The sequence below is a fragment of the Quercus robur genome, chromosome 12 (genome assembly GCF_932294415.1).
Source record: "Quercus robur chromosome 12, dhQueRobu3.1, whole genome shotgun sequence".
In the NCBI taxonomy this organism is placed as follows: domain Eukaryota; kingdom Viridiplantae; phylum Streptophyta; class Magnoliopsida; order Fagales; family Fagaceae; genus Quercus; species Quercus robur.
Genome location: NC_065545.1, coordinates 25,230,668 through 25,257,184, shown reverse-complemented (window position 1 = coordinate 25,257,184; position 26,517 = coordinate 25,230,668).

The following is a 26,517-nucleotide window of genomic DNA, read 5'->3' as shown; positions in this document are numbered from 1 at the left end:
AAAAATTTTAAAATTAAAAAATTTCGTCCAGGCTTCATTTCAAGAATAAACGGGTCAGGACAGGCCAAAAATAGAGAAGAAAAAAAATTTCCTTCCTATCCGTTCGAACCCGACCCGAGTTAGAAAATTCAAAAATAAATGCAAAAAAATTCCAAAAATTAAAAAACATCAGCCAGGCTTCATTTCTAGACGAAACGGGTCAGGACAGGCCGAAAAATAGAGAAAAAAAAATTTCTTTCCTATCCGTTCGAACCCGACCCGAGTTAGAAAATTCAAAAGTAAATGCAAAAAAATTCTAAAAATTAAAAAACATCATCCAGGCTTCATTTCAAGATGAAACGGGTCAGCACAGACCGAAAAATAGAGAAGAAAAAAAATTTCCTTCCGATCCGCTCGAACCCGACCCGAGTTAGAAATTTCAAAAATAAATTCAAAAAAATTCTAAAAATTAAAAAAATCATCCAAGCTTCATTTCAAGACGAAACGGGTCAGGACAGGCCCAAACCTAGAGAAGAAAAAAAATTTCCTTCCGATCCGTTCGAACTCGACCCTAGTTAGAAAATTCAAAAATAAATGCAAAAATATTTTAAAAATTAAAAAACATCATACAGGCTTCATTTCAAGAATAAACGGGTCAGGACAAGCCAAAAAATAGAGAAGAAAAAAAATTTCCTTCCTATCCGTTCGAACCCGACCCGAGTTAGAAAATTCAAAAGTAAATGCAAAAAAATTCTAAAAATTAAAAAACATCATCCAGGCTTCATTTCAAGACGAAACGGGTCAGGACAGACCGAAAAATGGAGAAGAAAAAAAATTTCCTTCTGATCCGTTCGAACCCGACCCGAGTTAGAAAATTCAAAAATAAATGCAAAAAAATTCTAAAAATTAAAAAACATCATCCAGGCTTCATTTCAAGACGAAACGGGTTAGGACAGGCCCGAACATAGAGAAAAAAAAAATTTCCTTCCTATCCGTTCGAACCCGACCCTAGTTAGAAAAATCAAAAATAAATGCAAAAAAATTTTAAAATAAAAAATTTCGTCCAGGCTTCATTTCAAGAATAAACGGGTCAGGACAGGCCAAAAATAGAGAAGAAAAAAAATTTCCTTCCTATCCGTTCGAACCCGACCCGAGTTAGAAAATTCAAAAATAAATGCAAAAAAATTCCAAAAATTAAAAAACATCAGCCAGGCTTCATTTCTAGACGAAACGGGTCAGGACAGGCCGAAAAATAGAGAAAAAAAAAATTTCCATCCTATCCGTTCGAACCCGACCCGAGTTAGAAAATTCAAAAGTAAATGCAAAAAAATTCTAAAAATTAAAAAACATCATCCAGGCTTCATTTCAAGATGAAACGGGTCAGGACAGACCGAAAAATAGGGAAGAAAAAAAATTTCCTTCCGATCCGTTCGAACCCGACCCGAGTTAGAAAATTCAAAAATAAATACAAAAAAATTCTAAAAATTAAAAAAATCATCCAAGCTTCATTTCAAGACGAAACGGGTCAGGACAGGCCCAAACATAGAGAAGAAAAAAAATTTCCTTCCTATCCGTTCGAACCCGACCCTAGTTAGAAAATTGAAAAGTAAATGCAAAAAAATTCTAAAAATTAAAAAACATCATCCAGGCTTCATTTCAAGATGAAACGGGTCAGCACAGACCGAAAAATAGAGAAGAAAAAAAATTTCCTTCCGATCCGCTCGAACCCGACCCGAGTTAGAAATTTAAAAAATAAATACAAAAAAATTCTAAAAATTAAAAAAATCATCCAAGCTTCATTTCAAGACGAAACGGGTCAGGACAGGCCCAAACATAGAGAAGAAAAAAAATTTCCTTCCGATCCGTTCGAACCCGACCCTAGTTAGAAAATTCAAAAATAAATGCAAAAAAATTTTAAAAATTAGAAAACATCGTACAGGCTTCATTTCAATAATAAACGGATCAGGACAGGCCAAAAAATAGAGAAGAAAAAAAATTTCCTTCCTATCCGTTCGAACCCGACCCGAGTTAAAAAATTCAAAAATAAATGCAAAAAAATTCTAAAAATTAAAAAACATCAGCCTGTCTTCATTTCTAGACAAAACGGGTCAGGACAGGCTGAAAAATAGAGAAAAAAAAAAATTTCCTTCCTATCCGTTCGAACCCGACCCGAGTTAGAAAATTCAAAAATAAATGCAAAAAAATTCCAAAAATTAAAAAACATCAGCCAGGCTTCATTTCTAGACGAAACGGGTCAGGACAGGCCGAAAAATAGAGAAAAAAAAAAATTTCCTTCCTATCCGTTCGAACCCGACCCCAGTTAGAAAATTCAAAAGTAAATGCAAAAAAATTCTAAAAATTAAAAAACATCATCCAGGCTTCATTTCAAGATGAAACGGGTCAGGACAGACCGAAAAATAGAGAAGAAAAAAAATTTCCTTCCGATCCGTTCGAACCCGACCCGAGTTAGAAAATTCAAAAATAAATGCAAAAAAATTCTAAAAATTAAAAAAATCATCCAAGCTTCATTTCAAGACGAAACGGGTCAGGACAGGCCCAAACATAGAGAAGAAAAAAAATTTCCTTCCTATCCGTTCGAACCCGACCCTAGTTTGAAAATTCAAAAATAAATGCAAAAAAATTTTAAAAATTAAAAAACTTCGTCCAGGCTTCATTTCAAGAATAAACGGGTCAGGACAGGCCAAAAAATAGAGAAGAAAAAAAATTTCCTTCCTATCCGTTCGAACCCGACCCGAGTTAGAAAATTCAAAAATAAATGCAAAAAAATTCCAAAAATTAAAAAACATCAGCCAGGCTTCATTTCAAGACGAAACGGGTCAGGACAGGCCGAAAAATAGAGAAAAAAAAATTTCCTTCCTATCCGTTCGAACCCGACCCGAGTTAGAAAATTCAAAAGTAAATGCAAAAAAATTCTAAAAATTAAAAAACATCATCCGGGCTTCATATTAAGACGAAACGGGTCAGTACAGACCGAAAAATAGAGAAGAAAAAAAATTTCCTTCCGATCCGTTCGAACCCGACCATAGTTAGAAAATTCAAAAATAAATGCAAAAATATTTTAAAAATTAAAAAACATCATACAGGCTTCATTTCAAGAATAAACGGGTCAGGACAAGCCAAAAAATAGAGAAGAAAAAAAATTTCCTTCCTATCCGTTCGAACCCGACCCGAGTTATAAAATTCAAAAATAAATGCAAAAAAATTCCACAAATTAAAAAACATCAGCCAGGCTTCATTTCTAGATGAAACGGGTCAGGACAGGCCGAAAAATAGAGAAAAAAAAAATTCCTTTCTATCCGTTCGAACCCGACCCGAGTTAGAAAATTCAAAAGTAAATGCGAAAAAATTCTAAAAATTAAAAAACATCATCCAGGCTTCATTTCAAGACGAAACGGGTCAGGACAGACCGAAAAATGGAGAAGAAAAAAAATTTCCTTCCGATCCGTTCGAACCCGACCCGAGTTAGAAAATTCAAAAATAAATGCAAAAAAAATTCTAAAAATTAAAAAACATCATCCAGGCTTCATTTCAAGACGAAACGGGTTAGGACAGCCCCGAACATAGAGAAGAAAAAATTTTTCCTTCCTATCCGTTCGAACCCGACCCTAGTTAGAAAAATCAAAAATAAATGCAAAAAAATTTTAAAATTAAAAAATTTCGTCCAGGCTTCATTTCAAGAATAAACGGGTCAGGACAGGCCAAAAATAGAGAAGAAAAAAAATTTCCTTCCTATCCGTTCGAACCCGACCCGAGTTAGAAAATTAAAAAACAAATGCAAAAAAATTCTAAAAATTTAAAAACATCGTCCAGGCTTCATTTCAAGACGAAACGGGTCAGGACATGCTGAAAAATCGAGAACAAAAAAAATTTCATTCCTATCCATTCGAACTCAACCCGAGTTAGAATATTCAGAAAAATTAGAAAAATTAAAAAACATCATCCAGGTTTCATTTCAAGACGAAACGGGTCAGGACTGGCCGAAAAATAGAGAAGAAAAAAAATTTCCTTCCGATCCGTACGAACCCGACCCGAGTTAGAAAATTCAACAATAAATGCAAAAAAATTCTAAAAATTAAAAAACATCATCTAGGCTTCATTTCAAGACGAAACGGGTTAGGACAGGCCGAAAATAGAGAAGAAAAAAAATTTCCTTCCGATCCGTTCGAACCCGACCCGAGTTAGAAAATTGAACAATAAATGCAAAAAAATTCTAAAAATTAAAAAACATCATCCAGGCTTCATTTCAAGACGAAACGGTTCAGGACAGGCCCAAAAATACAGAAGAAAAAAAATTTCCTTCCGATCAGTTCAAACCCGACCCTAGTTAGAAAATTCAAAAATAAATGCAAAAAAAATTAAAAAATTAAAAAACATCATACAGGCTTCATTTCAAGAATAAACGGGTCAGGACAGGCCAAAAAATAGAGAAGAAAAAAAATTTCCTTCCTATCCGTTCGAACCCGACCCGAGTTAGAAAATTCAAAAATAAATGAAAAAAAATTCTAAAAATTAAAAAACATCAGCCAGTCTTCATTTCTAGACAAAACGGGTCAGGACAGGCCGAAAAATAGAGAAAAAAAAAAATTTCCTTCCTATCCGTTCGAACCCGACCCGAGTTAGAAAATTCAAAAGTAAATGCAAAAAAATTCTAAAGTAAATGCAAAAAAATTCTAAAAATTAAAAAACATCATCCAGGCTTCATTTCAAGACGAAACGGGTCAGGACAGGCCCAAACATAGTGAAGAAAAAAAATTTCCTTCCGATCCGTTCGAACCAGACCCCAGTTAGAAAATTCAAAAATAAATGCAAAAAAATTTTAAAAATTAGAAAACATCGTACAGGCTTCATTTCAATAATAAACGGGTCAGGACAGGCCAAAAAATAGAGAAGAAAAAAAATTTCCTTCCTATCCGTTCGAACTCGACCCGAGTTAAAAAATTCAAAAATAAATGCAAAAAAATTCTAAAAATTAAAAAACATCAGCCAGTCTTCATTTCTAGACAAAACGGGTCAGGACGGGCCGAAAAATAGAGAAAAAAAAAATTTCCTTCCTATCCGTTCGAACCTGACCCGAGTTAGAAAATTCAAAAATAAATGCAAAAACATTCCAAAAATTAAAAAACATCAGCCAGGCTTCATTTCTAGACGAAACGGGTCAGGACAGGCCGAAAAATAGAGAAAAAAAAAATTTCCTTCCTATCCGTTCGAACCCGACCCGAGTTAGAAAATTCAAAAGTAAATGCAAAAAAATTCTAAAAATTAAAAAACATCATCCAGGCTTCATTTCAAGATGAAACGGGTCAGGACAGACCGAAAAATAGAGAAGAAAAAAAATTTCCTTCCGATCCGTTCGATCCCGACCCGAGTTAGAAAATTCAAAAATAAATGCAAAAAAATTCTAAAAATTAAAAAAATCATCCAAGCTTCATTTCAAGACGAAACGGGTCAGGACAGGCCCAAACATAGAGAAGAAAAAAAATTTTCTTCCTATCCGTTCGAACCCGACCCCAGTTAGAAAATTCAAAAATAAATGCAAAAAAATTTTAAAAATTAAAAAACTTCGTCCACGCTTCATTTCAAGAATAAACGGGTCAGGACAGGCCAAAAAATAGAGAAGAAAAAAAATTTCCTTCCTATCCGTTCGAACCCGACCCGAGTTAGAAAATTCAAAAGTAAATGCAAAAAAATTCTAAAAATTAAAAAACATCATCCAGGCTTCATTTCAAGACGAAACGGGTCAAGAAAGGCCCAAACATAGAGAAGAAAAAAAATTTCCTTCCGATCCGTTCGAACCCGACCCAAGTTAGAAAATTCAAAAATAAATGCAAAAATATTTTAAAAATTAAAAAACATCATACAGGCTTCATTTCAAGAATAAACGGGTCAGGACAAGCCATAAAATAGAGAAGAAAAAAAATTTCCTTCCTATCCGTTCGAACCCGACCCGAGTTAGAAAATTCAAAAATAAATGCAAAAAAATTCCAAAAATTAAAAAACATCAGCCAGGCTTCATTTCTAGAGGAAACGGGTCAGGACAGGCCGAAAAATAGAGAAAAAAAACATTCCTTTCTATCCGTTCGAACCCGACCCGAGTTAGAAAATTCAAAAGTAAATGCAAAAAAATTATAAAAATTAAAAAACATCATCCAGGCTTCATTTCAAGACGAAACGGGTCAAGAAAGGCCCAAACATAGAGAAGAAAAAAAATTTCCTTCCGATCCATTCGAACCCGACCCAAGTTAGAAAATTCAAAAATAAATGCAAAAATATTTTAAAAATTAAAAAACATCATACAGGCTTCATTTCAAGAATAAACGGGTCAAGACAAGCCATAAAATAGAGAAGAAAAAAAATTTCCTTCCTATCCGTTCGAACCCGACCCGAGTTAGAAAATTCAAAAATAAATGCAAAAAAATTCCAAAAATTAAAAAACATCAGCCAGGCTTCATTTCTAGATGAAACGGGTCAGGACAGGCCGAAAATAGAGAAAAAAAAAATTCCTTTCTATCCGTTCGAACCCGACCCGAGTTAGAAAATTCAAAAGTAAATGCAAAAAAATTCTAAAAATTTAAAAACATCATCCAGACTTCATTTCAAGACGAAACGGGTCAGGACAGACCGAAAAATGGAGAAGAAAAAAAATTTCCTTCCGATCCGTTCGAACCCGACCCGAGTTAGAAAATTCAAAAATAAATGCAAAAAAATTCTAAAAATTAAAAAACATCATCCAGGCTTCATTTCAAGACGAAACGGGTTAGGACAGCCCCGAACATAGAGAAGAAAAAAAATTTCCTTCCTATCCGTTCGAACCCGACCCTAGTTAGAAAAATCAAAAATAAATGCAAAAAAATTTTAAAATTAAAAAATTTCGTCCAGGATTTATTTCAAGAATAAACGGGTCAGGACAGGCCAAAAATAGAGAAGAAAAAAAATTTCCTTCCTATCCGTTCGAACCCGACCCTAGTTAGAAAATTCAAAAATAAATGCAAAAAAAATTAAAAAATTAAAAAACATCATACAGGCTTCATTTCAAGAATAAACGGGTCAGGACAGGCCAAAAAATAGAGAAGAAAAAAAATTTCCTTCCTATCCGTTCGAACCCGACCCGAGTTAGAAAATTCAAAAATAAATGAAAAAAAATTCTAAAAATTAAAAAACATCAGCCAGTCTTCATTTCTAGACAAAACGGGTCAGGACAGGCCGAAAAATAGAGAAAAAAAAAAATTTCCTTCCTATCCGTTCGAACCCGACCCGAGTTAGAAAATTCAAAAGTAAATGCAAAAAAATTCTAAAAATTAAAAAACATCATCCAGGCTTCATTTCAAGACGAAACGGGTCAGGACAGGCCCAAACATAGTGAAGAAAAAAAATTTCCTTCCGATCCGTTCGAACCAGACCCCAGTTAGAAAATTCAAAAATAAATGCAAAAAAATTTTAAAAATTAGAAAACATCGTACAGGCTTCATTTCAATAATAAACGGGTCAGGACAGGCCAAAAAATAGAGAAGAAAAAAAATTTCCTTCCTATCCGTTCGAACTCGACCCGAGTTAAAAAATTCAAAAATAAATGCAAAAAAATTCTAAAAATTAAAAAACATCAGCCAGTCTTCATTTCTAGACAAAACGGGTCAGGACGGGCCGAAAAATAGAGAAAAAAAAAATTTCCTTCCTATCCGTTCGAACCTGACCCGAGTTAGAAAATTCAAAAATAAATGCAAAAAAATTCCAAAAATTAAAAAACATCAGCCAGGCTTCATTTCTAGACGAAACGGGTCAGGACAGGCCGAAAAATAGAGAAAAAAAAAATTTCCTTCCTATCCGTTCGAACCCGACCCGAGTTAGAAAATTCAAAAGTAAATGCAAAAAAATTCTAAAAATTAAAAAACATCATCCAGGCTTCATTTCAAGATGAAACGGGTCAGGACAGACCGAAAAATAGAGAAGAAAAAAAATTTCCTTCCGATCCGTTCGATCCCGACCCGAGTTAGAAAATTCAAAAATAAATGCAAAAAAATTCTAAAAATTAAAAAAATCATCCAAGCCTCATTTCAAGACGAAACGGGTCAGGACAGGCCCAAACATAGAGAAGAAAAAAAATTTTCTTCCTATCCGTTCGAACCCGACCCTAGTTAGAAAATTCAAAAATAAATGCAAAAAAATTTTAAAAATTAAAAAACTTCGTCCACGCTTCATTTCAAGAATAAACGGGTCAGGACAGGCCAAAAAATAGAGAAGAAAAAAAATTTCCTTCCTATCCGTTCGAACCCGACCCGAGTTAGAAAATTCAAAAGTAAATGCAAAAAAATTCTAAAAATTAAAAAACATCATCCAGGCTTCATTTCAAGACGAAACGGGTCAAGAAAGGCCCAAACATAGAGAAGAAAAAAAATTTCCTTCCGATCCGTTCGAACCCGACCCAAGTTAGAAAATTCAAAAATAAATGCAAAAATATTTTAAAAATTAAAAAACATCATACAGGCTTCATTTCAAGAATAAACGGGTCAGGACAAGCCATAAAATAGAGAAGAAAAAAAATTTCCTTCCTATCCGTTCGAACCCGACCCGAGTTAGAAAATTCAAAAATAAATGCAAAAAAATTCCAAAAATTAAAAAACATCAGCCAGGCTTCATTTCAAGACGAAACGGGTCAGGACAGGCCGAAAAATAGAGAAAAAAAAATTTCCTTCCTATCCGTTCGAACCCGACCCGAGTTAGAAAATTCAAAAGTAAATGCAAAAAAATTCTAAAAATTAAAAAACATCATCCGGGCTTCATATTAAGACGAAACGGGTCAGTACAGACCGAAAAATAGAGAAGAAAAAAAATTTCCTTCCGATCCGTTCGAACCCGACCATAGTTAGAAAATTCAAAAATAAATGCAAAAATATTTTAAAAATTAAAAAACATCATACAGGCTTCATTTCAAGAATAAACGGGTCAGGACAAGCCAAAAAATAGAGAAGAAAAAAAATTTCCTTCCTATCCGTTCGAACCCGACCCGAGTTATAAAATTCAAAAATAAATGCAAAAAAATTCCACAAATTAAAAAACATCAGCCAGGCTTCATTTCTAGATGAAACGGGTCAGGACAGGCCGAAAAATAGAGAAAAAAAAAATTCCTTTCTATCCGTTTGAACCCGACCCGAGTTAGAAAATTCAAAAGTAAATGCAAAAAAATTCTAAAAATTAAAAAACATCATCCAGGCTTCATTTCAAGACGAAACGGGTCAGGACAGACCGAAAAATGGAGAAGAAAAAAAATTTCCTTCCGATCCGTTCGAACCCGACCCGAGTTAGAAAATTCAAAAATAAATGCAAAAAAATTCTAAAAATTAAAAAACATCATCCAGGCTTCATTTCAAGACGAAACGGGTTAGGACAGCCCCGAACATAGAGAAGAAAAAAATTTTCCTTCCTATCCGTTCGAACCCGACCCTAGTTAGAAAAATCAAAAATAAATGCAAAAAAATTTTAAAATTAAAAAATTTCGTCCAGGCTTCATTTCAAGAATAAACGGGTCAGGACAGGCCAAAAATAGAGAAGAAAAAAAATTTCCTTCCTATCCGTTCGAACCCGACCCGAGTTAGAAAATTAAAAAACAAATGCAAAAAAATTCTAAAAATTTAAAAACATCGTCCAGGCTTCATTTCAAGACGAAACGGGTCAGGACATGCTGAAAAATCGAGAACAAAAAAAATTTCATTCCTATCCATTCGAACTCAACCCGAGTTAGAATATTCAGAAAAATTAGAAAAATTAAAAAACATCATCCAGGTTTCATTTCAAGACGAAACGGGTCAGGACTGGCCGAAAAATAGAGAAGAAAAAAAATTTCCTTCCGATCCGTACGAACCCGACCCGAGTTAGAAAATTCAACAATAAATGCAAAAAAATTCTAAAAATTAAAAAACATCATCTAGGCTTCATTTCAAGACGAAACGGGTTAGGACAGGCCGAAAATAGAGAAGAAAAAAAATTTCCTTCCGATCCGTTCGAACCCGACCCGAGTTAGAAAATTGAACAATAAATGCAAAAAAATTCTAAAAATTAAAAAACATCATCCAGGCTTCATTTCAAGACGAAACGGTTCAGGACAGGCCCAAAAATACAGAAGAAAAAAAATTTCCTTCCGATCAGTTCGAACCCGACCCTAGTTAGAAAATTCAAAAATAAATGCAAAAAAAATTAAAAAATTAAAAAACATCATACAGGCTTCATTTCAAGAATAAACTGGTCAGGACAGGCCAAAAAATAGAGAAGAAAAAAAATTTCCTTCCTATCCGTTCGAACCCGACCCGAGTTAGAAAATTCAAAAATAAATGAAAAAAAATTCTAAAAATTAAAAAACATCAGCCAGTCTTCATTTCTAGACAAAACGGGTCAGGACAGGCCGAAAAATAGAGAAAAAAAAAAATTTCCTTCCTATCCGTTCGAACCCGACCCGAGTTAGAAAATTCAAAAGTAAATGCAAAAAAATTCTAAAGTAAATGCAAAAAAATTCTAAAAATTAAAAAACATCATCCAGGCTTCATTTCAAGACGAAACGGGTCAGGGCAGGCCCAAACATAGTGAAGAAAAAAAATTTCCTTCCGATCCGTTCGAACCAGACCCCAGTTAGAAAATTCAAAAATAAATGCAAAAAAATTTTAAAAATTAGAAAACATCGTACAGGCTTCATTTCAATAATAAACGGGTCAGGACAGGCCAAAAAATAGAGAAGAAAAAAAATTTCCTTCCTATCCGTTCGAACTCGACCCGAGTTAAAAAATTCAAAAATAAATGCAAAAAAATTCTAAAAATTAAAAAACATCAGCCAGTCTTCATTTCTAGACAAAACGGGTCAGGACGGGCCGAAAAATAGAGAAAAAAAAAATTTCCTTCCTATCCGTTCGAACCTGACCCGAGTTAGAAAATTCAAAAATAAATGCAAAAAAATTCCAAAAATTAAAAAACATCAGCCAGGCTTCATTTCTAGACGAAACGGGTCAGGACAGGCCGAAAAATAGAGAAAAAAAAAATTTCCTTCCTATCCGTTCGAACCCGACCCGAGTTAGAAAATTCAAAAGTAAATGCAAAAAAATTCTAAAAATTAAAAAACATCATCCAGGCTTCATTTCAAGATGAAACGGGTCAGGACAGACCGAAAAATAGAGAAGAAAAAAAATTTCCTTCCGATCCGTTCGATCCCGACCCGAGTTAGAAAATTCAAAAATAAATGCAAAAAAATTCTAAAAATTAAAAAAATCATCCAAGCTTCATTTCAAGACGAAACGGGTCAGGACAGGCCCAAACATAGAGAAGAAAAAAAATTTTCTTCCTATCCGTTCGAACCCGACCCTAGTTAGAAAATTCAAAAATAAATGCAAAAAAATTTTAAAAATTAAAAAACTTCGTCCACGCTTCATTTCAAGAATAAACGGGTCAGGACAGGCCAAAAAATAGAGAAGAAAAAAAATTTCCTTCCTATCCGTTCGAACCCGACCCGAGTTAGAAAATTCAAAAGTAAATGCAAAAAAATTCTAAAAATTAAAAAACATCATCCAGGCTTCATTTCAAGACGAAACGGGTCAAGAAAGGCCCAAACATAGAGAAGAAAAAAAATTTCCTTCCGATCCGTTCGAACCCGACCCAAGTTAGAAAATTCAAAAATAAATGCAAAAATATTTTAAAAATTAAAAAACATCATACAGGCTTCATTTCAAGAATAAACGGGTCAGGACAAGCCATAAAATAGAGAAGAAAAAAAATTTCCTTCCTATCCGTTCGAACCCGACCCGAGTTAGAAAATTCAAAAATAAATGCAAAAAAATTCCAAAAATTAAAAAACATCAGCCAGGCTTCATTTCTAGAGGAAACGGGTCAGGACAGGCCGAAATATAGAGAAAAAAAACATTCCTTTCTATCCGTTCGAACCCGACCCGAGTTAGAAAATTCAAAAGTAAATGCAAAAAAATTATAAAAATTAAAAAACATCATCCAGGCTTCATTTCAAGACGAAACGGGTCAAGAAAGACCCAAACATAGAGAAGAAAAAAAATTTCCTTCCGATCCATTCGAACCCGACCCAAGTTAGAAAATTCAAAAATAAATGCAAAAATATTTTAAAAATTAAAAAACATCATACAGGCTTCATTTCAAGAATAAACGGGTCAAGACAAGCCATAAAATAGAGAAGAAAAAAAATTTCCTTCCTATCCGTTCGAACCCGACCCGAGTTAGAAAATTCAAAAATAAATGCAAAAAAATTCCAAAAATTAAAAAACATCAGCCAGGCTTCATTTCTAGATGAAACGGGTCAGGACAGGCCGAAAATAGAGAAAAAAAAAATTCCTTTCTATCCGTTCGAACCCGACCCGAGTTAGAAAATTCAAAAGTAAATGCAAAAAAATTCTAAAAATTAAAAAACATCATCCAGACTTCATTTCAAGACGAAACGGGTCAGGACAGACCGAAAAATGGAGAAGAAAAAAAATTTCCTTCCGATCCGTTCGAACCCCACCCGAGTTAGAAAATTCAAAAATAAATGCAAAAAAATTCTAAAAATTAAAAAACATCATCCAGGCTTCATTTCAAGACGAAACGGGTTAGGACAGCCCCGAACATAGAGAAGAAAAAAAATTTCCTTCCTATCCGTTCGAACCCGACCCTAGTTAGAAAAATCAAAAATAAATGCAAAAAAATTTTAAAATTAAAAAATTTCGTCCAGGCTTTATTTCAAGAATAAACGGGTCAGGACAGGCCAAAAATAGAGAAGAAAAAAAATTTCCTTCCTATCCGTTCGAACCCGACCCTAGTTAGAAAATTCAAAAATAAATGCAAAAAAAATTAAAAAATTAAAAAACATCATACAGGCTTCATTTCAAGAATAAACGGGTCAGGACAGGCCAAAAAATAGAGAAGAAAAAAAATTTCCTTCCTATCCGTTCGAACCCGACCCGAGTTAGAAAATTCAAAAATAAATGAAAAAAAATTCTAAAAATTAAAAAACATCAGCCAGTCTTCATTTCTAGACAAAACGGGTCAGGACAGGCCGAAAAATAGAGAAAAAAAAAAATTTCCTTCCTATCCGTTCGAACCCGACCCGAGTTAGAAAATTCAAAAGTAAATGCAAAAAAATTCTAAAAATTAAAAAACATCATCCAGGCTTCATTTCAAGACGAAACGGGTCAGGACAGGCCCAAACATAGTGAAGAAAAAAAATTTCCTTCCGATCCGTTCGAACCAGACCCCAGTTAGAAAATTCAAAAATAAATGCAAAAAAATTTTAAAAATTAGAAAACATCGTACAGGCTTCATTTCAATAATAAACGGGTCAGGACAGGCCAAAAAATAGAGAAGAAAAAAAATTTCCTTCCTATCCGTTCGAACTCGACCCGAGTTAAAAAATTCAAAAATAAATGCAAAAAAATTCTAAAAATTAAAAAACATCAGCCAGTCTTCATTTCTAGACAAAACGGGTCAGGACGGGCCGAAAAATAGAGAAAAAAAAAATTTCCTTCCTATCCGTTCGAACCTGACCCGAGTTAGAAAATTCAAAAATAAATGCAAAAAAATTCCAAAAATTAAAAAACATCAGCCAGGCTTCATTTCTAGACGAAACGGGTCAGGACAGGCCGAAAAATAGAGAAAAAAAAAATTTCCTTCCTATCCGTTCGAACCCGACCCGAGTTAGAAAATTCAAAAGTAAATGCAAAAAAATTCTAAAAATTAAAAAACATCATCCAGGCTTCATTTCAAGATGAAACGGGTCAGGACAGACCGAAAAATAGAGAAGAAAAAAAATTTCCTTCCGATCCGTTCGATCCCGACCCGAGTTAGAAAATTCAAAAATAAATGCAAAAAAATTCTAAAAATTAAAAAAATCATCCAAGCCTCATTTCAAGACGAAACGGGTCAGGACAGGCCCAAACATAGAGAAGAAAAAAAAATTTCTTCCTATCCGTTCGAACCCGACCCTAGTTAGAAAATTCAAAAATAAATGCAAAAAAATTTTAAAAATTAAAAAACTTCGTCCACGCTTCATTTCAAGAATAAACGGGTCAGGACAGGCCAAAAAATAGAGAAGAAAAAAAATTTCCTTCCTATCCGTTCGAACCCGACCCGAGTTAGAAAATTCAAAAGTAAATGCAAAAAAATTCTAAAAATTAAAAAACATCATCCAGGCTTCATTTCAAGACGAAACGGGTCAAGAAAGGCCCAAACATAGAGAAGAAAAAAAATTTCCTTCCGATCCGTTCGAACCCGACCCAAGTTAGAAAATTCAAAAATAAATGCAAAAATATTTTAAAAATTAAAAAACATCATACAGGCTTCATTTCAAGAATAAACGGGTCAGGACAAGCCATAAAATAGAGAAGAAAAAAAATTTCCTTCCTATCCGTTCGAACTCGACCCGAGTTAGAAAATTCAAAAATAAATGCAAAAAAATTCCAAAAATTAAAAAACATCAGCCAGGCTTCATTTCAAGACGAAACGGGTCAGGACAGGCCGAAAAATAGAGAAAAAAAAATTTCCTTCCTATCCGTTCGAACCCGACCCGAGTTAGAAAATTCAAAAGTAAATGCAAAAAAATTCTAAAAATTAAAAAACATCATCCGGGCTTCATATTAAGACGAAACGGGTCAGTACAGACCGAAAAATAGAGAAGAAAAAAAATTTCCTTCCGATCCGTTCGAACCCGACCATAGTTAGAAAATTCAAAAATAAATGCAAAAATATTTTAAAAATTAAAAAACATCATACAGGCTTCATTTCAAGAATAAACGGGTCAGGACAAGCCAAAAAATAGAGAAGAAAAAAAATTTCCTTCCTATCCGTTCGAACCCGACCCGAGTTATAAAATTCAAAAATAAATGCAAAAAAATTCCACAAATTAAAAAACATCAGCCAGGCTTCATTTCTAGATGAAACGGGTCAGGACAGGCCGAAAAATAGAGAAAAAAAAAATTCCTTTCTATCCGTTTGAACCCGACCCGAGTTAGAAAATTCAAAAGTAAATGCAAAAAAATTCTAAAAATTAAAAAACATCATCCAGGCTTCATTTCAAGACGAAACGGGTCAGGACAGACCGAAAAATGGAGAAGAAAAAAAATTTCCTTCCGATCCGTTCGAACCCGACCCGAGTTAGAAAATTCAAAAATAAATGCAAAAAAATTCTAAAAATTAAAAAACATCATCCAGGCTTCATTTCAAGACGAAACGGGTTAGGACAGCCCCGAACATAGAGAAGAAAAAAATTTTCCTTCCTATCCGTTCGAACCCGACCCTAGTTAGAAAAATCAAAAATAAATGCAAAAAAATTTTAAAATTAAAAAATTTCGTCCAGGCTTCATTTCAAGAATAAACGGGTCAGGACAGGCCAAAAATAGAGAAGAAAAAAAATTTCCTTCCTATCCGTTCGAACCCGACCCGAGTTAGAAAATTAAAAAACAAATGCAAAAAAATTCTAAAAATTTAAAAACATCGTCCAGGCTTCATTTCAAGACGAAACGGGTCAGGACATGCTGAAAAAATCGAGAACAAAAAAAATTTCATTCCTATCCATTCGAACTCAACCCGAGTTAGAATATTCAGAAAAATTAGAAAAATTAAAAAACATCATCCAGGTTTCATTTCAAGACGAAACGGGTCAGGACTGGCCGAAAAATAGAGAAGAAAAAAAATTTCCTTCCGATCCGTACGAACCCGACCCGAGTTAGAAAATTCAACAATAAATGCAAAAAAATTCTAAAAATTAAAAAACATCATCCAGGCTTCATTTCAAGACGAAACGGTTCAGGACAGGCCCAAAAATACAGAAGAAAAAAAATTTCCTTCCGATCAGTTCGAACCCGACCCTAGTTAGAAAATTCAAAAATAAATGCAAAAAAAATTAAAAAATTAAAAAACATCATACAGGCTTCATTTCAAGAATAAACGGGTCAGGACAGGCCAAAAAATAGAGAAGAAAAAAAATTTCCTTCCTATCCGTTCGAACCCGACCCGAGTTAGAAAATTCAAAAATAAATGAAAAAAAATTCTAAAAATTAAAAAACATCAGCCAGTCTTCATTTCTAGACAAAACGGGTCAGGACAGGCCGAAAAATAGAGAAAAAAAAAAAATTTCCTTCCTATCCGTTCGAACCCGACCCGAGTTAGAAAATTCAAAAGTAAATGCAAAAAAATTCTAAAGTAAATGCAAAAAAATTCTAAAAATTAAAAAACATCATCCAGGCTTCATTTCAAGACGAAACGGGTCAGGACAGGCCCAAACATAGTGAAGAAAAAAAATTTCCTTCCGATCCGTTCGAACCAGACCCCAATTAGAAAATTCAAAAATAAATGCAAAAAAATTTTAAAAATTAGAAAACATCGTACAGGCTTCATTTCAATAATAAACGGGTCAGGACAGGCCAAAAAATAGAGAAGAAAAAAAATTTCCTTCCTATCCGTTCGAACTCGACCCGAGTTAAAAAATTCAAAAATAAATGCAAAAAAATTCTAAAAATTAAAAAACATCAGCCAGTCCTCATTTCTAGACAAAACGGGTCAGGACGGGCCGAAAAATAGAGAAAAAAAAAATTTCCTTCCTATCCGTTCGAACCTGACCCGAGTTAGAAAATTCAAAAATAAATGCAAAAAAATTCCAAAAATTAAAAAACATCAGCCAGGCTTCATTTCTAGACGAAACGGGTCAGGACAGGCCGAAAAATAGAGAAAAAAAAAATTTCCTTCCTATCCGTTCGAACCCGACCCGAGTTAGAAAATTCAAAAGTAAATGCAAAAAAATTCTAAAAATTAAAAAACATCATCCAGGCTTCATTTCAAGATGAAACGGGTCAGGACAGACCGAAAAATAGAGAAGAAAAAAAATTTCCTTCCGATCCGTTCGATCCCGACCCGAGTTAGAAAATTCAAAAATAAATGCAAAAAAATTCTAAAAATTAAAAAAATCATCCAAGCCTCATTTCAAGACGAAACGGGTCAGGACAGGCCCAAACATAGAGAAGAAAAAAAATTTTCTTCCTATCCGTTCGAACCCGACCCTAGTTAGAAAATTCAAAAATAAATGCAAAAAAATTTTAAAAATTAAAAAACTTCGTCCACGCTTCATTTCAAGAATAAACGGGTCAGGACAGGCCAAAAAATAGAGAAGAAAAAAAATTTCCTTCCTATCCGTTCGAACCCGACCCGAGTTAGAAAATTCAAAAGTAAATGCAAAAAAATTCTAAAAATTAAAAAACATCATCCAGGCTTCATTTCAAGACGAAACGGGTCAAGAAAGGCCCAAACATAGAGAAGAAAAAAAATTTCCTTCCGATCCGTTCGAACCCGACCCAAGTTAGAAAATTCAAAAATAAATGCAAAAATATTTTAAAAATTAAAAAACATCATACAGGCTTCATTTCAAGAATAAACGGGTCAGGACAAGCCATAAAATAGAGAAGAAAAAAAATTTCCTTCCTATCCGTTCGAACCCGACCCGAGTTAGAAAATTCAAAAATAAATGCAAAAAAATTCCAAAAATTAAAAAACATCAGCCAGGCTTCATTTCAAGACGAAACGGGTCAGGACAGGCCGAAAAATAGAGAAAAAAAAATTTCCTTCCTATCCGTTCGAACCCGACCCGAGTTAGAAAATTCAAAAGTAAATGCAAAAAAATTCTAAAAATTAAAAAACATCATCCGGGCTTCATATTAAGACGAAACGGGTCAGTACAGACCGAAAAATAGAGAAGAAAAAAAATTTCCTTCCGATCCGTTCGAACCCGACCATAGTTAGAAAATTCAAAAATAAATGCAAAAATATTTTAAAAATTAAAAAACATCATACAGGCTTCATTTCAAGAATAAACGGGTCAGGACAAGCCAAAAAATAGAGAAGAAAAAAAATTTCCTTCCTATCCGTTCGAACCCGACCCGAGTTATAAAATTCAAAAATAAATGCAAAAAAATTCCACAAATTAAAAAACATCAGCCAGGCTTCATTTCTAGATGAAACGGGTCAGGACAGGCCGAAAAATAGAGAAAAAAAAAATTCCTTTCTATCCGTTTGAACCCGACCCGAGTTAGAAAATTCAAAAGTAAATGCAAAAAAATTCTAAAAATTAAAAAACATCATCCAGGCTTCATTTCAAGACGAAACGGGTCTGGACAGACCGAAAAATGGAGAAGAAAAAAAATTTCCTTCCGATCCGTTCGAACCCGACCCGAGTTAGAAAATTCAAAAATAAATGCAAAAAAATTCTAAAAATTAAAAAACATCATCCAGGCTTCATTTCAAGACGAAACGGGTTAGGACAGCCCCGAACATAGAGAAGAAAAAAATTTTCCTTCCTATCCGTTCGAACCCGACCCTAGTTAGAAAAATCAAAAATAAATGCAAAAAAATTTTAAAATTAAAAAATTTCGTCCAGGCTTCATTTCAAGAATAAACGGGTCAGGACAGGCCAAAAATAGAGAAGAAAAAAAATTTCCTTCCTATCCGTTCGAACCCGACCCGAGTTAGAAAATTAAAAAACAAATGCAAAAAAATTCTAAAAATTTAAAAACATCGTCCAGGCTTCATTTCAAGACGAAACGGGTCAGGACATGCTGAAAAATCGAGAACAAAAAAAATTTCATTCCTATCCATTCGAACTCAACCCGAGTTAGAATATTCAGAAAAATTAGAAAAATTAAAAAACATCATCCAGGTTTCATTTCAAGACGAAACGGGTCAGGACTGGCCGAAAAATAGAGAAGAAAAAAAATTTCCTTCCGATCCGTACGAACCCGACCCGAGTTAGAAAATTCAACAATAAATGCAAAAAAATTCTAAAAATTAAAAAACATCATCTAGGCTTCATTTCAAGACGAAACGGGTTAGGACAGGCCGAAAATAGAGAAGAAAAAAAATTTCCTTCCGATCCGTTCGAACCCGACCCGAGTTAGAAAATTGAACAATAAATGCAAAAAAATTCTAAAAATTAAAAAACATCATCCAGGCTTCATTTCAAGACGAAACGGTTCAGGACAGGCCCAAAAATACAGAAGAAAAAAAATTTCCTTCCGATCAGTTCGAACCCGACCCTAGTTAGAAAATTCAAAAATAAATGCAAAAAAAATTAAAAAATTAAAAAACATCATACAGGCTTCATTTCAAGAATAAACGGGTCAGGACAGGCCAAAAAATAGAGAAGAAAAAAAATTTCCTTCCTATCCGTTCGAACCCGACCCGAGTTAGAAAATTCAAAAATAAATGAAAAAAAATTCTAAAAATTAAAAAACATCAGCCAGTCTTCATTTCTAGACAAAACGGGTCAGGACAGGCCGAAAAATAGAGAAAAAAAAAAAATTTCCTTCCTATCCGTTCGAACCCGACCCGAGTTAGAAAATTCAAAAGTAAATGCAAAAAAATTCTAAAGTAAATGCAAAAAAATTCTAAAAATTAAAAAACATCATCCAGGCTTCATTTCAAGACGAAACGGGTCAGGACAGGCCCAAACATAGTGAAGAAAAAAAATTTCCTTCCGATCCGTTCGAACCAGACCCCAGTTAGAAAATTCAAAAATAAATGCAAAAAAATTTTAAAAATTAGAAAACATCGTACAGGCTTCATTTCAATAATAAACGGGTCAGGACAGGCCAAAAAATAGAGAAGAAAAAAAATTTCCTTTCTATCCGTTCGAACCCGACCCGAGTTAGAAAATTCAAAAATAAATGCAAAAAAATTCCAAAAATTAAAAAACATCAGCCTGTCTTCATTTCTAGACAAAACGGGTCAGGACAGGCCGAAAAATAGAGAAAAAAAAAATTTCCTTCCTATCCGTTCGAACCCGACCCGAGTTAGAAAATTCAAAAATAAATGCAAAAAAATTCCAAAAATTAAAAAACATCAGCCAGGCTTCATTTCTAGAGGAAACGGGTCAGGACAGGCCGAAAAATAGAGAAAAAAAAAATTCCTTTCTATCCGTTCGAACCCGACCCGAGTTAGAAAATTCAAAAGTAAATGCAAAAAAATTATAAAAATTAAAAAACATCATCCAGGCTTCATTTCAAGACGAAACGGGTCAAGAAAGGCCCAAACATAGAGAAGAAAAAAAATTTCCTTCCGATCCGTTCGAACCCGACCCAAGTTAGAAAATTCAAAAATAAATGCAAAAATATTTTAAAAATTAAAAAACATCATACAGGCTTCATTTCAAGAATAAACGGGTCAGGACAAGCCATAAAATAGAGAAGAAAAAAAATTTCCTTCCTATCCGTTCGAACCCGACCCGAGTTAGAAAATTCAAAAATAAATGCAAAAAAATTCCAAAAATTAAAAAACATCAGCCAGGCTTCATTTCTAGATGAAACGGGTCAGGACAGGCCGAAAATAGAGAAAAAAAAAATTCCTTTCTATCCGTTCGAACCCGACCCGAGTTAGAAAATTCAAAAGTAAATGCAAAAAAATTCTAAAAATTAAAAAACATCATCCAGACTTCATTTCAAGACGAAACGGGTTAGGACAGACCGAAAAATGGAGAAGAAAAAAAATTTCCTTCCGATCCGTTCGAACCCGACCCGAGTTAGAAAATTCAAAAATAAATGCAAAAAAATTCTAAAAATTAAAAAACATCATCCAGGCTTCATTTCAAGACGAAACGGGTTAGGACAGCCCCGAACATAGAGAAGAAAAAAAATTTCCTTCCTATCCGTTCGAACCCGACCCTAGTTAGAAAAATCAAAAATAAATGCAAAAAAATTTTAAAATTAAAAAATTTCGTCCAGGCTTCATTTCAAGAATAAACGGGTCAGGACAGGCCAAAAATAGAGAAGAAAAAAAATTTCCTTCCTATCCGTTCGAACCCGACCCTAGTTAGAAAATTCAAAAATAAATGCAAAAAAAATTAAAAAATTAAAAAACATCATACAGGCTTCATTTCAAGAATAAACGGGTCAGGACAGGCCAAAAAATAGAGAAGAAAAAAAATTTCCTTCCTATCCGTTCGAACCCGACCCGAGTTAGAAAATTCAAAAATAAATGAAAAAAAATTCTAAAAATTAAAAAACATCAGCCAGTCTTCATTTCTAGACAAAACGGGTCAGGACAGGCCGAAAAATAGAGAAAAAAAAAAATTTCCTTCCTATCCGTTCGAACCCGACCCGAGTTAGAAAATTCAAAAGTAAATGCAAAAAAATTCTAAAGTAAATGCAAAAAAATTCTAAAAATTAAAAAACATCATCCAGGCTTCATTTCAAGACGAAACGGGTCAGGACAGGCCCAAACATAGTGAAGAAAAAAAATTTCCTTCCGATCCGTTCGAACCAGACCCCAGTTAGAAAATTCAAAAATAAATGCAAAAAAATTTTAAAAATTAGAAAACATCGTACAGGCTTCATTTCAATAATAAACGGGTCAGGACAGGCCAAAAAATAGAGAAGAAAAAAAATTTCCTTCCTATCCGTTCGAACTCGACCCGAGTTAAAAAATTCAAAAATAAATGCAAAAAAATTCTAAAAATTAAAAAACATCAGCCAGACTTCATTTCTAGACAAAACGGGTCAGGACGGGCCGAAAAATAGAGAAAAAAAAAATTTCCTTCCTATCCGTTCGAACCTGACCCGAGTTAGAAAATTCAAAAATAAATGCAAAAAAATTCCAAAAATTAAAAAACATCAGCCAGGCTTCATTTCTAGACGAAACGGGTCAGGACAGGCCGAAAAATAGAGAAAAAAAAAATTTCCTTCCTATCCGTTCGAACCCGACCCGAGTTAGAAAATTCAAAAGTAAATGCAAAAAAATTCTAAAAATTAAAAAACATCATCCAGGCTTCATTTCAAGATGAAACGGGTCAGGACAGACCGAAAAATAGAGAAGAAAAAAAATTTCCTTCCGATCCGTTCGATCCCGACCCGAGTTAGAAAATTCAAAAATAAATGCAAAAAAATTCTAAAAATTAAAAAAATCATCCAAGCCTCATTTCAAGGCGAAACGGGTCAGGACAGGCCCAAACATAGAGAAGAAAAAAAATTTTCTTCCTATCCGTTCGAACCCGACCCTAGTTAGAAAATTCAAAAATAAATGCAAAAAAATTTTAAAAATTAAAAAACTTCGTCCACGCTTCATTTCAAGAATAAACGGGTCAGGACAGGCCAAAAAATAGAGAAGAAAAAAAATTTCCTTCCTATCCGTTCGAACCCGACCCGAGTTAGAAAATTCAAAAGTAAATGCAAAAAAATTCTAAAAATTAAAAAACATCATCCAGGCTTCATTTCAAGACGAAACGGGTCAAGAAAGGCCCAAACATAGAGAAGAAAAAAAATTTCCTTCCGATCCGTTCGAACCCGACCCAAGTTAGAAAATTCAAAAATAAATGCAAAAATATTTTAAAAATTAAAAAACATCATACAGGTTTCATTTCAAGAATAAACGGGTCAGGACAAGCCATAAAATAGAGAAGAAAAAAAATTTCCTTCCTATCCGTTCAAACCCGACCCGAGTTAGAAAATTCAAAAATAAATGCAAAAAAATTCCAAAAATTAAAAAACATCAGCCAGGCTTCATTTCTAGAGGAAACGGGTCAGGACAGGCCGAAAAATAGAGAAAAAAAAAATTCCTTTCTATCCGTTCGAACCCGACCCGAGTTAGAAAATTCAAAAGTAAATGCAAAAAAATTATAAAAATTAAAAAACATCATCCAGGCTTCATTTCAAGACGAAACGGGTCAAGAAAGGCCCAAACATAGAGAAGAAAAAAAATTTCCTTCCGATCCGTTCGAACCCGACCCAAGTTAGAAAATTCAAAAATAAATGCAAAAATATTTTAAAAATTAAAAAACATCATACAGGCTTCATTTCAAGAATAAACGGGTCAAGACAAGCCATAAAATAGAGAAGAAAAAAAATTTCCTTCCTATCCGTTCGAACCCGACCCGAGTTAGAAAATTCAAAAATAAATGCAAAAAAATTCCAAAAATTAAAAAACATCAGCCAGGCTTCATTTCTAGATGAAACGGGTCAGGACAGGCCGAAAATAGAGAAAAAAAAAAATTCCTTTCTATCCGTTCGAACCCGACCCGAGTTAGAAAATTCAAAAGTAAATGCAAAAAAATTCTAAAAATTAAAAAACATCATCCAGACTTCATTTCAAAACGAAACGGGTCAGGACAGACCGAAAAATGGAGAAGAAAAAAAATTTCCTTCCGATCCGTTCGAACCCGACCCGAGTTAGAAAATTCAAAAATAAATGCAAAAAAATTCTAAAAATTAAAAAACATCATCCAGGCTTCATTTCAAGACGAAACGGGTTAGGACAGCCCCGAACATAGAGAAGAAAAAAAATTTCCTTCCTATCCGTTCGAACCCGACCCTAGTTAGAAAAATCAAAAATAAATGCAAAAAAATTTTAAAATTAAAAAATTTCGTCCAGGCTTCATTTCAAGAATAAACGGGTCAGGACAGGCCAAAAATAGAGAAGAAAAAAAATTTCCTTCCTATCCGTTCGAACCCGACCCGAGTTAGAAAATTAAAAAATAAATGCAAAAAAATTCTAAAAATTAAAAAACATCGTCCAGGCTTCATTTCAAGACGAAACGGGTCAGGACATGCTGAAAAATAGAGAACAAAAAAAATTTCATTCCTATCCGTTCGAACTCAACCCGAGTTAGAAAATTCAAAAAAATTAGAAAAATTAAAAAACATCATCCAGGTTTCATTTCAAGACGAAACGGGTCAGGACAGGCCGAAAAATAGAGAAGAAAAAAAATTTCCTTCCGATCCGTACGAACCCGACCCGAGTTAGAAAATTCAACAATAAATGCAAAAAAATTCTAAAAATTAAAAAACATCATCCAGGCTTCATTTCAAGACGAAACGGGTTAGGACAGGCCGAAAATAGAGAAGAAAAAAAATTTCCTTCCGATCCGTTCGAACGCGACCCGAGTTAGAAAATTGAACAATAAATGCAAAAAAATTCTAAAAATTAAAAAACATCATCCAGGCTTCATTTCAAGACGAACCGGGTCAGGACAGGCCAAAAAATAGAGAAGAAAAAAAATTTCCTTCCTATCCGTTCGAACCCGACCCGAGTTAGAAAATTCAAAAATAAATGAAAAAAAATTCTAAAAATTAAAAAACATCAGCCAGTCTTCATTTCTAGACAAAACGTGTCAGGACAGGCCGAAAAATAGAGAAAAAAATTTTTTTTCCTTCCTATCCATTCGAACCCGACCCGAGTTAGAAAATTCAAAAGTAAATGCAAAAAAATTCTAAAGTAAATGCAAAAAAATTCTAAAAATTAAAAAATATCATCCAGGCTTCATTTCAAGACGAAACGGGTCAGGACAGGCCCAAACATAGAGAAGAAAAAAAATTTCCTTCCGATCCGTTCGAACCCGACCCTAGTTATAAAATTCAAAAATAAATGCAAAAAAATTTTAAAAATTAGAAAACATCGTATAGGCTTCATTTCAATAATAAACGGGTCAGGACAGGCCAAAAAATAGAGAAGAAAAAAAATTTCCTTCCTATCCGTTCGAACCCGACCCGAGTTAAAAAATTCAAAAATAAATGCAAAAAAATTCTAAAAATTAAAAAACATCAGCCTGTCTTCATTTCTAGACAAAACGGGTCAGGACAGGCCGAAAAATAGAGAAAAAAAAAATTTCCTTCCTATCCGTTCGAACCCGACCCGAGTTAGAAAATTCAAAAATAAATGCAAAAAAATTCCAAAAATTAAAAAACATCAGCCAGGCTTCATTTCTAGACGAAACGGGTCAGGACAGGCCGAAAATTAGAGAAAAAAAAAATTTCCTTCCTATCCGTTCGAACCCGACCCGAGTTAGAAAATTCAAAAGTAAATGCAAAAAAATTCTAAAAATTAAAAAACATCATCCAGGCTTTATTTCAAGATGAAACGGGTTAGGAAAGACCGAAAAATAGAGAAGAAAAAAAATTTCCTTCCGATCCGTTCGTACCCAACCCGAGTTAGAAAATTCAAAAATAAATGCAAAAAAATTCTAAAAATTAAAAAAATCATCCAAGCTTCATTTCAAGACGAAACGGGTCAGGACAGGCCCAAACATAGAGAAGAAAAAAAATTTCCTTCCGATCCGTTCGAACCCGACCCAAGTTAGAAAATTCAAAAATAAATTCAAAAATATTTTAAAAATTAAAAAACATCATACAGGCTTCATTTCAAGAATAAACGGGTCAGGACAAGCCATAAAATAGAGAAGAAAAAAAATTTCCTTCTTATCCGTTCGAACCCGACCCGAGTTAGAAAATTCAAAAATAAATGCAAAAAAATTCCAAAAATTAAAAAACATCAGCCAGGCTTCATTTCTAGATGAAACGGGTCAGGACAGGCCGAAAAATAGAGAAAAAAAAAATTCCTTTCTATCCGTTCGAACCCGACCCGAGTTAGAAAATTCAAGAGTAAATGCAAAAAAATTCTAAAAATTAAAAAACATCATCCAGGTTTCATTTCAAGACGAAACGGGTCAAGAAAGACCCAAACATAGAGAAGAAAAAAAATTTCCTTCCGATCCGTTCGAACCCGACCCAAGTCAGAAAATTCAAAAATAAATGCAAAAATATTTTAAAAATTAAAAAACATCATACAGGCTTCATTTCAAGAATAAACGGGTCAGGACAAGCCAAAAAATAGAGAAGAAAAAAAATATCCTTCCTATCCGTTCGAACTCGACCCGAGTTAGAAAATTCAAAAATAAATGCAAAAAAATTCCAAAAATTAAAAAACATCAGCCAGGCTTCATTTCAAGACGAAACGGGTTAGGACAGGCCCGAACATAGAGAAGAAAAAAAATTTCCTTCCTATCCGTTCGAACCCGACCCTAGTTAGAAAAATCAAAAATAAATGCAAAAAAATTTTAAAATTAAAAAACATCATCCAGGCTTTATTTCAAGACGAAACGGGTCAGCACAGACCGAAAAATGGAGAAGAAAAAAAATTTCCTTCCGATCCGTTCGAACCCGACCCGAGTTAGAAAATTCAAAAATAAATGCAAAAAAATTCTAAAAATTAAAAAACATCATCCAGGCTTCATTTCAAGACGAAACGGGTTAGGACAGGCCCGAACATAGAGAAGAAAAAAAATTTCCTTCCTATCCGTTCGAACCCGACCCTAGTTAGAAAAATCAAAAATAAATGCAAAAAAATTTTAAAATTAAAAAATTTCGTCCAGGCTTCATTTCAAGAATAAACGGGTCAGGACAGGCCAAAAATAGAGATGAAAAAAAATTTCCTTCCTATCCGTTCGAACCCGACCCGAGTTAGAAAATTAAAAAATAAATGCAAAAAAATTCTAAAAATTTAAAAACATCGTCCAGGCTTCATTTCAAGACGAAACGGGTCAGGACATGCTGAAAAATAGAGAACAAAAAAAATTTCATTCCTATCCGTTCGAACTCAACCCGAGTTAGAAAATTCAAAAAAATTAGAAAAATTAAAAAACATCATCCAGGTTTCATTTCAAGACGAAACGCGTCAGGACAGGCCGAAAAATAGAGAAGAAAAAAAATTTCCTTCCGATCCGTACGAACCCGACCCGAG